Source organism: Calypte anna, chromosome 2, assembly GCF_003957555.1.
Source record: "Calypte anna isolate BGI_N300 chromosome 2, bCalAnn1_v1.p, whole genome shotgun sequence".
NCBI lineage: Eukaryota > Metazoa > Chordata > Aves > Apodiformes > Trochilidae > Calypte > Calypte anna.
Window position 1 is genome coordinate 7632388 of NC_044245.1, and position 17042 is coordinate 7649429.

Consider the following 17042-nt stretch of genomic DNA (forward strand, 5'->3'; position numbering starts at 1 on the left):
CACAATAAAACATCCCACTAAAATTATGTGATCAAAAAAACAATTACTTTATTGCTTCTTACAACTTTTTCACTGTAAAATTCAACTCCAAGGTAGTAATTGGCAGGGACAAAATTATGTAGCAATTAGGGCATGACAGCAAAAGCAAACAAGAACTGAAAATGGGTTCGACACTTCTGGTAACAAGCAGGTAATTATCACAGCAGCTTGAAAGGGGCATAATCAACCAAACTGACATCATCCCTCCCACATAATAAAACGTGAAATCCCTTTCCGTGCAGTGTAGCTCTTACACACAGCTGGTAAGTGCTGCTAGTCTAGTCCCACTGTCTGTGTGTGCAGAGCAGCTGAGGCTGTGTTTGGGACAGTTCAACAGTGGATAATTTAATTTATTTATTTAGAATTATAATAACTACTACACATAGTACCATTTCCATTGTTGAATACAGAGATATTTCTAGAATATTGTATTTTATAACAATGCCAACACCTCTCTGTGTATAACTTCATTTTCAAGGTTCCTATAACATAGAAAAAAAAACCTCTCTGACTAAAAGGCACGGTTACCATCAGCAAAAAAATAGATTTAGTAGTTTTAATACATATTAAAAAAAATTTGCTAGTTTAAAATATGCTCAGTTCTTCACTATTATATTTCACCACCAACACTTTTCTTTCCCCCATGACACATTTTATTTAAAGTTAGGTGTGAGCATTAACTGCTGCTGCACTATCCAGTGGGATGCTTGTTGTTCATATCAACACAAAGTTTAGCTGTATCACATTTGCTAATGCCTTCACCTTCATAACACATTTGAGGTAATCAAAAGACTATCTGTAAAAAGTCAGTCATTTATCTGCAGTCATTTAATGCAGGACTCTTATTAATGCAGTGTTTTGAAAACCCATCAGCCCTGACTGACTCAACAGTGCCTGTCTGACCTGGTAGAGGAGGTTGGGGGGCTCCTTCTCCTTTTTCTCTGTTTTGTGTATTCCTAACCTATGTTCTTCTCCATTTTCTCACTCCTGTGTTGACAAACCCATCTGTCTGTCAGTACCATCAGCTTGCTGCTTCTGCCTCCTTCCAGCTCATTAACAGCAGCAAGGCTGAACCCAACACTAATCCCTACAGTCTGCCCTTCACTGTTTCTACCCAGCTCCACTATTTTAGCTGGATTTTATTCTGTGTTTCTTGGATTCAAGTAATTTCAAATGCATAGGAACTGTGGCTTGATTTGTATTGATTTTTTCTTGTGAAATTTCGACAAAGCATTTACAGAACACCTGTACCTATCACTTCATAAACTGTGCTGAAAGCAAAATAAGTAAAATGTATGAATTATTAACACTTATTTTCTCATCATTAAAAGCTCAACACTAACACATCACGATACGAATTCTTTAGGCACCTTTTATCTTAAGCAATCTATTTTGGGTTTGGTTTGTTTGTTGTCTTGAGCAATCTGAGGCTTTTTGTACAAAATCCTCATAAAGATAACCCAAAGCCAGGTTCCCAGGTCTCAACTTTTCAAAAGTATTAGGGTAATTTTGAATAACAGTATTACTTTCAAAATTTAATTTTGGTGAATGCATAGCTTAGACATGCCATGGCTTGACTTTTGGAAGGTTTAGTTTACTAGCAAGTAAAACAGATGTAGGCACAACAGCAACTATTTGATTGCTGCTATATGTTACTGACATCTTATTAACAGATGTTAATGGTGGATCAAATCTTGTCCTGTTTTCTGTATATGTGAAACATCTAAAATCTCAAATTGCTTACAAAGGTTAAAACTTCACAAAATCTTACCATTTTATCATTCTTTGAACTAGAGAAATTACAAACAAGTTTATCAATTTAAAATTAGATCATAGAAAGTGAAAGGGAACATTGGCCTCAAAGCTAAAAAAAGGTAAAGACTGGGGGGGAAAAAACCCAACCAACCAGCAAAAAAATGCTTTTAAAAAATTAACACCAACCCACTTTATTTTTAAACCAGAGATCTCTTTCTCTCAAGCACATTGCTCCTGTGCACTCCATGACTTTACTGTGCGAATCTTTTTACATAACACTTGAGAAAGTCAGCGTGGGTCAAAGCAAAACTAACAGGACTTGGACAAGGGTCAAATATTCACCTGAAGTAACAGGCAAGCCCTTTACAAACCGGGGTTACACTGTCACAAGAGAGGTGGCAGGCAGGGTCTCCAGGGAGGCAGCTGAAGAGCTGGGCTGGCAGGGGAACGGGGCTGAGCAGCTGCAGTACAAGGCGACTGCCCAAGTCACTGCTGCCAGCAGAACAGATCTCTGGAATCGTGGCCTTAAATGCCCTGTAAACATAAAGCAAACTAGAAAGTTTCCATTACTAAGGAAACCTGGGTGAGTAAATTACCAGGGAACAGTTCCTCAGAAGAGGTAAGGTGGGAAACCTTCAATAACCTTCAACACCTTCTCTTCTCCATGTGCCTTTGTTCTCTTTCAATGAGAGATTCCACAAGAAATGAGGTTTTTACTGCGAACTTAGGAAAGCTACAGCAGCATCCAGGATCTGCAGCATTTAGCATACTGGAAAATAGATATTCTGGGATACTTTAATTCACAAGATTTGGAGAAAATCTAAATAACTCAGAAATTTCAAGAACCAATGTTGTATTCTACAAGTTGCAAACCAGGCCTATAAAATCCTCTCACAGAGGAACAAATACTGATGTTTGTCTTTTCATCTGGATCCTACAGTAAAGGTAATATGGTTGGTTCAATGCCCCCAAGGGAAACTTTCTTCATCTGAACAGCTGGAAATAATGTTTTGTTGGAGGCACTACAATATTTTGAAGTAGAGCTCCTCCCAGTAAAACCTCTGAGAGGCTGCCAGATAAAAATAAAATTAATAACACCACCGAAATTTTACCTTCTCTAGATACAGACACACCCCAATGCTTATTTTCTTACATCCAATTCTGTCGCCCAATTTGCAGATCTTACAAAATGAAATCAAAAGTTCAGGTTTAGATTCCCTTGGAAAATAAAAACAAAGTAGGGCTCCAGTGTCTCACTTGACACACCCCACATTAGCATGATCCAACATTTAATTTATTGAAGAATAATAATAAGTTGGTAACAGAGAATAAGAATTTTAACTTAAAGGAAAAAAAAAATCACAGAAAAAAGTGTTCTACAATTAAAAAACATTGCTTAACAGTACCACCAATCAAATTCTAAGGTTAAATAAAAACCTAAATTAACTTTATAAGCTAAATTTGTTGTTTCACATCCAAATCAAATGAAAGGACTGATTAAATGTTAAGCCTTTGATGCACACAGTAAAATAAAAATACAGAGCCTTAAAGCTCTGACTTAAAACTATCACACTCACATGTGCAATACTGAAGAATTAACCTGTGCATTTTTTCAAGGAACATCTGAAAGTCCTCCTGTCTTATATGCTTTCCATTATCATCACCATTCAGATATTTGGGATTAAAAGCCTATAAAAGGCTAAATGATTATGAAAGGGTTTTTTTCTTCCTGGTTGAAAAACTACAAATCCTGAACACTTCTTCATAAATTCTTCTTCTGAAGAATTCTCTTCTTTTTCTCAGGTTTCCTTGGTCATAATTTCCATACTCAGGTTCATTCAAAGGAAATAACAAAAATTAAGACTGTAAAGTGTAATACCTAATAAATACATCCTCACTACTAAAAGGCATGAAAGAATCCATTCATCACTTTGATTTTTTTTTAATTAATTACAGCATGCTTTAGAAAACGTGCTGCTGAAGAATTAATTAGTGGGGAAAAAAAAAAAAGTGAAAAATTTCATACATTCCTGAAAGTCTGAGATAACAATAAGTTTGCTTCCCTATTCCACCACCTGCAAACCTCAGTGTCAGCTGCCTCACACACACTTGAACATTCTATGAACCAGGTTCCACATCACCAGGAAAAACCATGGGCAAAACACAATGGTGGTTGATATGACATTTATGAACATTTTAAACACTAAGAAATTTTTCTTATTGTTATCAAGCAGCTGCTCTGAGTAAGGGCAGCAACTACTGATATTCTTAGTAGAAATAAGAAAAAAGCTTTAAATTTTATAAGGTACTTGTTTCATAAGAGACACAACAACTATGAAGGCCAACCAGTTCTTCCACATGACAACTGTATCAAAAGAAAATGTCCTTTAAAATCTGGTTGTAGAAGAATACTGGAATTTATTTTGCTTTGTTGAAACAGAATCCCTGTTGTAAATCCACAGTGGCTGCTTACTTAAATTTTAATACTTGCATTAAAGCTAAGGAAACAGTCAAGCTCCTACTATACACTTTTAAACAAATTTATAAAAGAAGAACATCTGAAGCCACGTCTTAAAAAAAAAAATAAATCAACAGCCAACCAACTACTTAAAACTTTTCATCCTATTAGTCAGGAATAAGAATACCAAAATATTTTTAAAACAATACTAGAAAGCCAAGATTTAGACCACAGTAAAAACCCTCCCCTAGAGCTTTCAGTTACTGTAGTACTTCTTAAGAAAGAGTTTCATGACAAAAATATATTTTGTGCAGCAGAGATGTACAAAAGGATTCTTTGGGATGCCAAATACTCTCAGAACTCTCCAGTGATGACTCACCCTGTTATGTATACAAAGCTTTCATTAAAAAAAAAAAAAAGAAAAAAAAAAAAGCAGCTGGCATCATTACAGATCCTCAGTTAGCAATCTTCAACTTACTGTTATTTCTTGTACAAACTATTCTAAACACTCTGCAATAAGTATTCTGGTATGCTAATTTTGGGGAGGAAAACGTGCAACTTAACTTGAATGGCCTTTCTTACACAAAGAGTTTCTACACTAGTTCACAAAGTGCTCCAAGATGGCCTCAAATACAATTTTTAGTTAGACAGAAATTCTTTGTTGCTCCATGTCAGTTCCTTGCCAGTTACACTGATCAACTATTTGCCAAAACATGAAAAATAAGTATAAGTTTTTCAAAATGAGTCTTGATGAGTGTAACAAAAAGAAGAAATAAGATGGGGGGCTGTGTTTAGCTACTCCTGAAAACTCTGACAGCATTCCTTCTTTCATCTCCTTAGAAGCATCACTTGAATCCCCTCCAAACAAAGTTATTTAGATAAATGATTGTACTTCAGCAAAATTGCAAGTAACTAAAAATTGCCACATAGGTGCAAATAATCATAACAAACTGGATTATTATACTGGCAAGTACTTGCCTGTAAGACAGCTTTCTTTTTTGTATATGTAGCTTCTCTGAAATGTAGTGTGGGTTTTTCTTTTAATTGGCTGCTGTTTACTTTACTTATAAATGTGAATGCTTGCAAGATGTGCTAGAAACCAGAAGCTTCTCACAGCACTGCACACAGCAGAAGCATCGTGTTGGATCTGATCCTTCCAGACCAGGCTTACAAGTCGAGAGGATTTTTCTTTTTTATTTTTTTTCCCCACACACACACCTGCTGATCTATGTGCAGGCAGAAGGCAGACACATCCAAACCCAGGTAACAGCAGCTGTGGAGCTTTAAACCAAACATTTACCCTCTGAAACTCACCTCAGGATTCCCTTTGCACAGACAGCTAGTCTGGAGTTTGCAACCCTCCCCCAGTACTGTCTGGCCAAATTCAAAGGAACAAACAAGATGCAAATAATTTGCTTTATTTTCAATCCCTCCAGCCACTCACTCCTCTAATAATTCAGTTCCTAGTGTTGATCCTTTTCTAAATATGGCCACACAGGCATAAGAAGGGAGCCTGGTGCCAGCTCTGCAATGTCTCTTCCCCACTGGGGACACACTTTCCAGCAGCTCAGATGTTTTCAGAACAGACGCCTCCCCCACCACTGCCACATATACATTTTATTTTATTTCTTATAAACGCCTCTTACCCACGGTAGCTACAAGTGCCAAATCATCTGATTTCACAGAGTGTCAAAAGAAAAAGACATATCGAAGAACTTATATAGCATTCTCTATCCCTTTTTAATTCTGCAACATGTCGATTTGGAAATAATACTCTCAATTTGCTCATATTCCAACAACCACAAGAACTCAGTAATTTATGCCACATCAACTACACCACGTTTCCAGTAAGTTTATGCTTTCCATAAGCACTGTCAATGCTACCTGATCAAAGAGACAAATTAAATTTCTGGGTTCATGCCATGAGTCTCTTTGAGCTCCACAAACTGATTTCCATGTTTCAAAAAAATAAACCCCAAACCAGCCCATTGTTTTCTATTCCCAGTCAAGATAAGGTTTGTCTTAACTAAATAATTTTGTTTTTTTCCAATTTAATCTAAGTTTTTGTTATCCTCTCATACCTACATATGTATGTACTAACATAAGTGGTCATGGCAAATTACCAACATGATTTACAGTGGTTCCCTGACTGTGGGAAGGGAAGGGAAGGGAAGGGAAGGGAAGGGAAGGGAAGGGAAGGGAAGGGAAGGGAAGGGAAGGGAAGGGAAGGGAAGGGAAGGGAAGGGAAGGGAAGGGAAGGAAGGGAAGGGAAGGGAAGGGAAGGGAAGGGAAGGGAAGGGAAGGGAAGGGAAGGGAGGCAAAAGTCTTCAGTAGTTCAACAACTGGAGCTTCATTTCACATTTGTAAGAGCACTACATTTTAAGGGAAAGCAGACACCATTTTCATTTCCTTGGATTTGATCATCAGTCAATGTAAGCGGAGAGAGGAACAGCAGAGAGACAGCAGAATGCAGTGCATCTTCTGCAGAGCTCTGAACAAGGCTGGGGCTCAGGGTGGTGAACAATCAGCCTCACAAACACGAGAGACATTTCAAAACACACAGCACAAACATAATGGAGGGTCCTGCACAAAGCATGGGCTTGGCTCCATCGAGCAAACAAAAGGGGATACTTTAATCATATTTTAATGAGGGCTTGCACATGACCTGGTCCATTAGATACTGAAATGCTGCTGCAGTTACCATATAGGCACCTTGGAATTTGGTGGCTCAAGCTGGGCCCCAGTACCCTTGGGGAAGGAAAAATAATTTTTTAAAAGTTACAGCTGCTTTGGTTGATAACACCATCAATACACTGGGGGTTTTAAAAATCTGTTGATCCACAGCCATCAGCACGACCATGTGTGAAGCCTAAACTCCCCAATAACCAGTTCTATGAGGAAATGTAACGTGCAGAATAATAAAGTCTATTTATGGTAGATATAAAATAGGTTCTTCGTCCAGATACAAATATTATTTAACTAACACTTACTCAAAACCTAAGCTGTGTAATACAGACATTTAACAACAGAAAACAAGATCTTTAAGGATGCAAAACATGAAAAACAGTACTGCCCTAAGAACAAGAAAACCCATCACCAGCCCAGGCATCATGCTTATGGAGTCCACTTGTCTCTCAGTGCCCCCAGTAGGCAGTCCCATTACACCCACACACAATTTATTCAGTTCAAATAAAACTGATGTAACCTGGTGCTCTCAACTAGGTCACAGAATCACAAAATGGTTTGGGTTGGAAGGGACCTAGTTCCAACCCCCCTGCCATGGGCAAGGATACCTTCCACTAGATCTTCAGCGTATGTGCACCTCTTTTGAAAAAAAGCAGAGTCCACAGTCTGCTTTTCCCACACATTTCATACACCTTGATAATTATCATTACAGATCACAGTGAAGCAGAGATCACAGCATCAGCATTTTGTCTCTTCCAACACATACTACATGGCACTGATGCAGGTAGGTAGAAGGTTCAAGATGATCCCAGGTAAAAAGGTGGCTGTTCTCACCATATGCAGCTAAACTGTGGTCTCCATGCTCAGCAGGATCAATGTTTGTGTGATGGGGGAGAGGCTGGACTCACAAGAGATGGCTTTTAATGCTTAACAGACCTAACACAGTGATACCATCCTTGACTCCAGAAATCCCACAATTCTTTCCCAAGTTTCAGCAATTAGTGGTTCAGGGAAATAATCATTACAAAATCATCCTTTCCTTATTTTCCTCCCTTGGCATAAGCTATTAACCACTGCGGGAAACAGGGACATCCAGATCTCTGATCTGACCCAGTACAGCTGTTGTTGTGAAATACAGGGTTTCTCCATATTATGTTACAGACTGAACCAAGAGCTAGGAAAACAAAGCTCATCATATTGCCTAAATTACTGTCACACCTAAAGACTCCTCTTTAACAACACTAAGCTTCATTTCCAACCTTGTATCCAGCATCCTGAACTGTGAAGAGTGAATTATATAGTGTTTGCTGGTTTATAAAAGTTTCATTCCTCTAAAAGGCTTGCTCCAGATTCTAACATTCAGACTCTGATGCAGCCTTGCAGCTCTGCACGGTTAAGAGGTGGGGGGAAAGGAGGAAGAAGCAAGCAAAGGAAGTGTCTGAGCATCCCATACGGCTTCCCATTCAGTAGATGGATTATTAGGATCTTTGGCCATACTGTATTGAAAAGATTATACCAAGTGCCACATACTCCCTATCCCTTAGTCAGGTGGTCATTATCTACCACAGTAAAAAAACAACTTCAAGAACAGAAAGCTTCATGTCATACAATCATGCCCTTCAACTAGATACTTTCACAGTCAAAAAGCATCTACTTTTCTTGTATTTAAGCAAGTATTTCAGCTTTTCTTGCAGCTCAATGGATTCTTCTGAGTGACCAAATTCCTTGCACGGTCTCAGAAATAACCTAAGTATCATCAAGTCACTGAATAAAGTCAGGTGAGATTTTGCTGCTATCTTCTGATTTGAAATGCTGTCCAGTCCTAGTACATCAGCATTCTAACCTTACTGCTTGTAAGGATTTATGTAATTTCTTGATTCTTGTGGTCAAAGACTACAGAGAAAGATCTGTGGAAGTTTATTTTGCCCCCTACTCTGGATCAAGTAATACAAGTAACAAGTAAGCTTCTGGACACAAAAGTTCTTATTTGAATACTATTCCCCAATTTTCAAAGGTAAAGCTATGAACCTATCTGAGAAAGCAGGCAAACACTACTTGTAGAAAGGGCTGAGGGAAAGCTCATCAGATGGCAGCCTCCTGGGAAAAAGAGATAGAGTGAGAGTCAATATATTATCTGTGGAAGACAAAAGAGGTGAGCTTTAGGGCAGAGGTGCAGGCAAGATATTGGAGAACAATTGTATTTTGTCATTCATCAGGCTGATTACTCCAGACATACCCTAAGTCCTGATTTTCAGTACCCAGGTTCATCTTTTGGGTGCAATTTGGCATTCATCTTTGACCAAAGAGGTATGGATGGAGTTTTATGAGAAATGGTTGGTGTTCACTGACTGTGGAGAAGTTAATCCTGATACCTGTGGGTTGATTTCACCCCTCCACTTTCCATGAGGATGCAGTGAACATTCATGAGTAAACCTAGTGAAAGAAATAACCTGTCCATCTATATAATCCTATAATCTGCATGTACAGGGGTGGTCCTGGAGCTCTGTCAGCAAATTCCACTTTTGCTGCTGAGGTACAACCTGGATGTAGGATGATCTGAAGAAACTTTGCTTCAGATGAGTTTAGCACCTTAAGAGGCTGTTGGAAGGACTATAGATTTCAGAAGATACCATTTCAAGATACATCTTCTTTCAGTGTAAATTGCAATCACTGAAAAGATCCTCCAAACTGATCTCAGACACCATGTGTAGAAGGTTCTTTCTGAATGGACATGAAGTGCTTATGGGGCAGCTGGACATTTGCTGAGAAAACAGCACATATTTCCTTATGTGTGCCTAGGAGCTCACCTGTTTTACCACATTACAACAGTTTTACATAAGATGCAATAACCTCCTCCCCATCTTTGCTTCTTTTATAGCCTGAAGAGACACAGCACCACAACCACTGCTTTTCTGCCCCTAACTATGCCTATACAGCACACCTTTCAAATTCTTCACAAATAATTTCAAGCTACTTTACCTACAGATATATTTTACTTATTAGGAGAGCCAACTAAGTGTCTGTGGCCTGGCCTGAAAATTCTAGTACAGGAGATGGTGAAAAGTACAAGGATAGGATGTGGAGTCCTACGTACAAAATTATTCAGCCCTATATTGCCCTGATAAAATTTAACACATAATATCAGTACTTATGCTGCTGCTGTGTGTTTGATGAAACTGTAGTCAGACAGTAGTCTGGGTCTCACAGGTATGAAATACATAACTACCTCTGGAAGAATACAGTACCAGATTAACACAGAAGAGTGCTCTTCATTTTTTGGACAGTATAAATAATATAGAAATCAAGAATAAGTTCCTGCAATTGACAGTTGTTATGATTTTAGCTTATCACTGTTTCACAGCATCTAAGTTGACAGAAAACCAGTCTCACATTGTCTTGAAATTTGAAGCATGAAAAACTGTTCTGCAATGTTCAGTTTATTTTTCTAAAACATCCTGTTCCCCACACTTTCTAATCATGAAGAGCAGTTCTCAATTGGCATTATTCAAAATAGTAGATACAGAACTGACTGAACTATTGAATTCTTACACTTATGGGTGTTTACTCTCATGACTTTTATTTCAATGGAAAACTTTCTATTGACTTCAGTTGCCTTCAAAACAGTATTGTGCACCTTAGAGAATACCCTATCATTCTGATTAATAAATTAATCCATAAAGTACCTATTCACTGACAGTGCCTTATCTGGAGGTCCAGTTGCCTCAACAATGAAAATTCCTCCACAGAACTGGTGAAGCTTTCAGCAGCAGACATTGAAGATTAGGCATCCATTGGAGAAGAATTACATATATACAAATATAATATATGAACTGTATGTAAGTCTATCAGGAGAGCTACCACCCCTTAACCTTCACTTCTCACAGCTAGCACCAGAATAAACAGGAGCAATCTTCACCAAGAGGGGTGATGGCAGCAGATGTCACAACGGGCAGTAGCAGTTTCTGGCTACACACCACAGCTCAGAAACCCTGACTTTCCAGTAACATAATAAACAGAAGTCAACCAATTTCAAAACATCCCCAAGGGAAGCAACAGAACTGCCTAAAACAGTAACTATTCACCCATTCAGCTCTAGGATTCCAAAACTTTCTATGGAAAAGTGACAAAACCATCTCAGTAACTGAACCACAGCTGTCAGGGCAGACTCAGTAGCTATATGCACTCCTGAAAAATAGAAGAGGGAAAATTTTTACTTACAAACTCCTCATAGCTAAGCATTTTATTTTAGATGGATTTTACTCCCTGAAGACTAAAAGTATACAAAATATATATTTATGTAATATTTTATAGACCAATACATCATAGGCCAGACTCCTCCTCCCAGCCCAGTTCCAAGAATTTTTTCATGCAAGACCATATCCAGACCCACACAAACCACCTCAGAAATCTTCCAGGCTTCCTCACCATCACTGTCTTCTCCCAAGTTCTAGACCCCAAATTATAATAGTTGCTAATTCTGAAGCTTCATAACACTTTAAACCATTTTTCTTGAAAATTTCATTTCCTTTAACAAGGCAAAAACAGATGATGAAAAGGGACAAATGGAAGAGATAAGATCACTAAATGCACTTGAAAAGAAGGACTGCTCACAGGCAAGCTATTGCAGACCAAGACAGATAAACGTCAAAGAGAAAGGCTCAGATCCATGGTTCTCAACCTCAGCCTCCCATCCCTCTTACAGGTTATGTTCCTCTAACTCCACATGCTCCATTACTGGTCACTGCAAACCTAGGATTCTACTAAAACCACTCTACCTTGTTTCTGTGCCTATTCCTACGTGCAATCAGCCTTCTACTACAACATCCTAAACCCAACATGAAATTTTCTGGACAAGAAAATTTGTCAAAGGTTAAAAAAAAGTACTTACAATAAAACCTAGGCCTCCATTTATGACAGTGCTGAACAAACAATGAATTACTTCAGCCAAGACCATGACTAAAGCTTTTGTACACAAGGCAAGGCAAGGCTGACATGGCAGTGACAACACCTAACACACCTATTATTTGGCCCAGATCAAGTAAACTTTGAAGAGATTAGAGAATATTCTAAACTCATTCCTTCATTGCTCTCCTTGACAACCATCAGTATGTGCTTGCTTGTTAAACTCATGCTCAATGACAATACAAAACTGTATTGTCAAAACTGCCCAACCCAACTGGATGCAAAAGATGACTGAAATAAATCTCCAACTTTAGTTTTTTCTTCTCATTGCTCCAGATCTGGTGTCCTTGTGCAGTGCCACCCAACACATTCCTTTCCCCTAACCCATTCTCTTTATTCTGCCAATATACCATATCCTTCAACCCAGGTCCTTGTGATTGGAAAAAAGCTTCAAATTCCCTCAGACTCAATATTCCCAAGAGTAATTTGATTCAAAGAAGGTATATTTCTTGAGAACTATAAGCAGAAATAAGAATTCTGCTTGAAGTTTCTAGAATTCTGCTTGAAGTTTCTAGAATCCTGGGGAAAAAAGCAGCTCTCCTTCCTCCTAGTCTAATCCCATCTCCATCCTCGTGGAATGATTATTCTGTAACTACCCCTTCAGACTTTGTCACATTTTTTATCCATGGCATCTGATGTCAGACACTAACAGGAGGCAAGAGCATAAATTAAATTGTAAATTGATTGGGGCAGAAGACAAACCTGCTCTCACATTCAGTCTTCCAAAAGCAATCTACACTCTCTTTTTACAGCAATGGGGCATTTGGGACATGGAAACTAAAAAAAAAAAAAAAAAAAAAAAAAAAAATAGAGTAACAACAACAATATGGACATGTTTGTGGTTAGGAGGAACACATTGAGTTGCATTAAAAAAAAAAAATTCATGCCTGAAACAGAATTATACCTAAAAACTACAAGTCCTGACTAAACAAACAAACAAATACACAAGCACACTCTTCTTCCATGCCTTCATCTTCTATGAATGTCTAATTAAGTAACATTACTCAAGTATTCACCATTCAATGCTTGGTAACCAGGATGAAAACAAGGGTCAAAGCAGCCAACACAAAATCTTTTCTTTTCTAGCTATATTACAACAGCACCATCAGCACAAACCACACTTGCTGTATAACATTTCAACACTGAATACAGACAAGAGGGAGACTTCACCAAAGAGAATTGCATACAGAAATGAAATGCTCTATGACTAACTTTCAACAGATCTTATGGAGGAGTCAAATATCCTCCATATGTGCAATATCATCTCTACTTATTGCCTGGCACTGGCCCTCCACTCTGAGATGAAAATATATTCTAACAAGGTCACATATGATTACGATCCATTTTTTAAAATCAAAGATATTTCCAAAGGAAAAAACTAACTGTGATGTTTTACCACTCATTTTGTGATGCATCTATACTCAAGATTACAGGAAAAAATATCTGTAAAGACCACTCAGTCAAAAGACACATCTGCTTGCTGAATATGTTCCACATCAGATTACTGAACACAAAGACTTGAACACTCTTAAACAGAAGGTGCTCACCTATTCCCAACACTACACAAGTGTTCCTCTGTTATCCTTCTTTCCCTACAGAATCTCCATGACATTTCCTGGCTCACCTACGCCGCCCCAGCGTGCACCACAGCAAATGCCATCAATTGCAAGAAGACATCTGATATCTGTGATATCACAGCCTGGGACACTGCCAGTGAACCACAACATGCCAAAAGGATTTCACAGAGGAAAGACAGAATTATAAAAGACTAGCTAAAGGCCCACTGTCAACTGGTTTTTAATACTTCTTTCTGAAAACACACTACCTCCTAGAGTTTCCAGAAACCTTAATAATTACTAACATTGGAATGGCCCAAAGAAAACAAAAAAAAGTATCTTTCAGCTCCTTTAGAGCCTGCTTTTGACAGCACTCCAGAGCCAGTGTCCTTTCTTCTTGGGCTGTATATTTTGTACCAAATGGTACACACAGCATATACCACTTTATACTGAGAGTTTTCTATCCACACTTTGAGAACAGGAAAACAGAGCTGCAAAGCCGTAAGATTTGAGAGCAGTGATGATAAAAGAATACTTTCACCATTATTTTTAAATAGCTGGCTGAATTTCAGGCTGGAAATACCCTGTAAAGCACATGTTGAATGGCTCTTTTAGCTTGAAACAAAAGCAGAAATCAATACATGGCCGCTTTTCATTCTAGTTCAGCCATTTACCTTTAAGAGATCTTTTTCAGGCAAGTCCAATGAACAGTTGCATTAAGAAAGCATACATGATGCAACTACTTTCTACTGGCATATTATGTAAATGACAGTAATGCCACCCCTCACCTTCTCCCCCCCTCCAAAAATAATGTCAAAACTCTCAAAAAACTTCTTGCCAAAATTCCGAGGGAGCTTCTGTTTGGGAAAGAATAGAAGAAAACAAGAAAAAATAAAAAGGGGGGGAAAAAAAGGATACAAGTCAACTGAATACACAGTCTGACAAAATAATTATATCAAAATTCAGTAATAATTCCTACAAAAAAAAAGGATGAAGACTATGTTGCCCTAAAAGCATCTAGATTTAATGCCAACAGAATATTAGATGTTCATTTGCACAGAACGGATACAACAGGAGAAAAGTAGAGTCAGAAAGCAGTTTACAAAGACAACCTGAAAGTGAGGCAAGCAATTAAAAACTACAGATACTCAAGCTCCAAGTACAGGAGCGAAAGGAAGGACATTTACAATAAAGTGGTAAATGAAGCATACACCAAATACTTAAAAAAATAAATGTACAACAGTCATTAGTGAAATAATGAAGGGCTGAGGACATTAGCACCGAGGAAAGTGTATCTTGTCTCCTGCCTCCGTTTGTCTAAGAAGTAGATGCACTAAACAGCCTGGGAACTGCAGGGGTTTTTCTGTAGCAAGTGTATTTATTGTGCAGGAACATAAAACACTACATACTTAACACCACTACAATGTATAAAAAGCACAAAGCCCGCTACATGTAAGCTCCAGCTTAGTAACTGTGTTTACTTCAATACACAGTATTTTATATAGTCACTGAGAATCTGTAAATGTCTGCCTGCTTGTTTCAGTTTTACAATAGGAGTATTAACCCACTGTTGCTTTGTTTCTTCAGACACAAAAAATACTGTTGGCTCTTTCAAGAACTCTAACTAAGCCAAATAATGCTATTCTACAAAAGAGTGGAGTTAAATAATAAAACTAAACTAACTCAGGAACATTTTCAATTATGTAATGAACCTGGTTACAGTTACTAACCATTTACTGGTGAATATCTAATACTTAGTATCCAGAATTAGGCATATGCCTGAAACCGGCTTTTTTTTTTGGTGTTGGCTTTTTATTATTATTTTGGGGGGGGTTTTTTGTTCATTGGTTTTGTTTTGTTTTGTTAGAGAAATACAAAACACAATACAGATTAGCTAACTCTTATTTTAAAGCACAATCTATTTTGTTTATGCTGGGGCTTTTTTTTTTTTAGTGGTTTTTTTAATCAACCTGCTAGAAAGTAATCCCACTGAAAAAAGGGATAGACAGCTTCTCATTTTGCCCAAATCAAAAACCAGAACCAAACAGACTCCTCTTTTCCTTTACAGTTCATATCAAGTTTGCTAAAGCCAGCCAGTTACATAACACTTACTTTGACTTATGACCTATTTGCTCACTGCTAACACAAAAATCATCATGATGGTTTGAGCATCCATTACACGCTAGGAACACAGTGTATCTTTAAAAGTGGGTTGTTTTTTTCTTTCTTTCTTTTAATTTATAACTATAGATAAAGGCAGCTGGGAGGAACATCTAAAATTAACACTATACAAGTATGCTTTGAAATTATGCAAAATTAAAATGGCACTGTTTTCCAAAACAGCGGGTGCAGAGTACTTCAAAATATTTAAGAAAAATTAATCCTATCTCATTTTTCCATCACTCCACAATTCACACCAGGAAATGAAAGCGGGGGGGGGAGGGAAAAAAAAAAAAGAAAAAAAAGAACATGGAGGGGGTGGGGGGCTGTGCTATAGCTAACCATATAAAGTCATAATTTTAAAAGAATACGTGTGTGTGTCCGTGCAGGCACACGTGTGTGTAGGTATACACACGAAATGACCAGACAAGTGGCTGCAGAACCCGGTCAGATCCGAGCTGGGCTTTTGTGTTTGTTGTTTCTCCCACCTCCCAACCTTCTCTCTCTCTCTCCCTCTCTCTCTCTGTTTTTTGTTTGTTTGTTTTTTTTAAAAAAAAATTATTTTTCGTGGGGTTTTTATGGTCGAGGATTATCTATCGAGCGTGTAACTTGAATCTATATATCCACGTCTGTCTTCGGGAGGGTTTTGTTGGCTTTTTTTTTTTTTTTTGATCAAACGCCATAAAAATCCCCTCTCTCTCTCTCGAGTGTCAGCGGCGCCCGACTCCCCCCGCCAAGTTTCTCGCCCCGGTCCCGGCTGCGGGTCCTGCCGGTCCTGCCGGTCCTCCCGGCCCCGAGTATCACCCCGCAGATGGCCGCACACCGCTCCCTTCCCGCTGTCACAGTTTGCCCTTTAATACAAAGAAGTTAAAACCACAGACGTACTCACCCCCGGCGAATTGCTTTTGCGCGACATAGCCCAGCCCCGCGGAACCTCTCACAAATCCCCTCTGGAAAATGGAGGGGCTGGCATCGGTGCCCGCCCGTACGATCCGGAGGAAAGAGAAGTTATTTACATGTTACGGCCCGAGCCCAACGCCGTACGGAGACACCGACTCCTCAGCACTCCCCGCGATCAGCCATGTTACCCTCCCAGACCCCGCCGCTCGCTGGGAGCCCTTCCCAGGCCACTGCCCCGGGGCCTCGGCGCGGCCGGGCGGCTCTACAGGGCCCCCATGGCGGTGCCGCCGGGGGAGCCAAGAGCCACAGCCCCGATCGCCTCGGAACTTCGACTGCGGGATCCTCCCTGAACCAGGCTGGAGCCGGCAGCGGCGGAGGGCGGAGGGGGGATGGGAGCGAAAGGGAAGGGGAGGGGAGGGGAAAGGGAGGAAAAAAAAAAAAATTGAGGGGAGGGAAGAAGAAGAAGAAAAAAAAAAAAAACCAAAAAAAAAAAACGAGCGAGAGAAAGTAGATCCGACGCAGCCGGG

At 39.0% G+C, this 17042-nt stretch overlaps 1 protein-coding gene across 14 annotated transcripts in view; it reads right to left on the minus strand.

The window, feature by feature from the left end:
• Positions 1-17042, minus strand: part of KMT2C (lysine methyltransferase 2C) — a 198959-nt gene that overhangs the window by 162965 nt on the left and 18952 nt on the right. Inside the window, exon 1 of one of the 14 annotated variants that reach the window (XM_030444344.1) lies at positions 16505-16899. The exons of the other annotated variants lie outside the window; for them this stretch is intronic. The gene's annotated coding sequence lies outside the window, so the exon portion shown is untranslated. Of the gene's footprint in view, positions 1-16504; positions 16900-17042 lie in introns of those variants that run through there. 14 annotated transcript variants of the gene reach the window in all.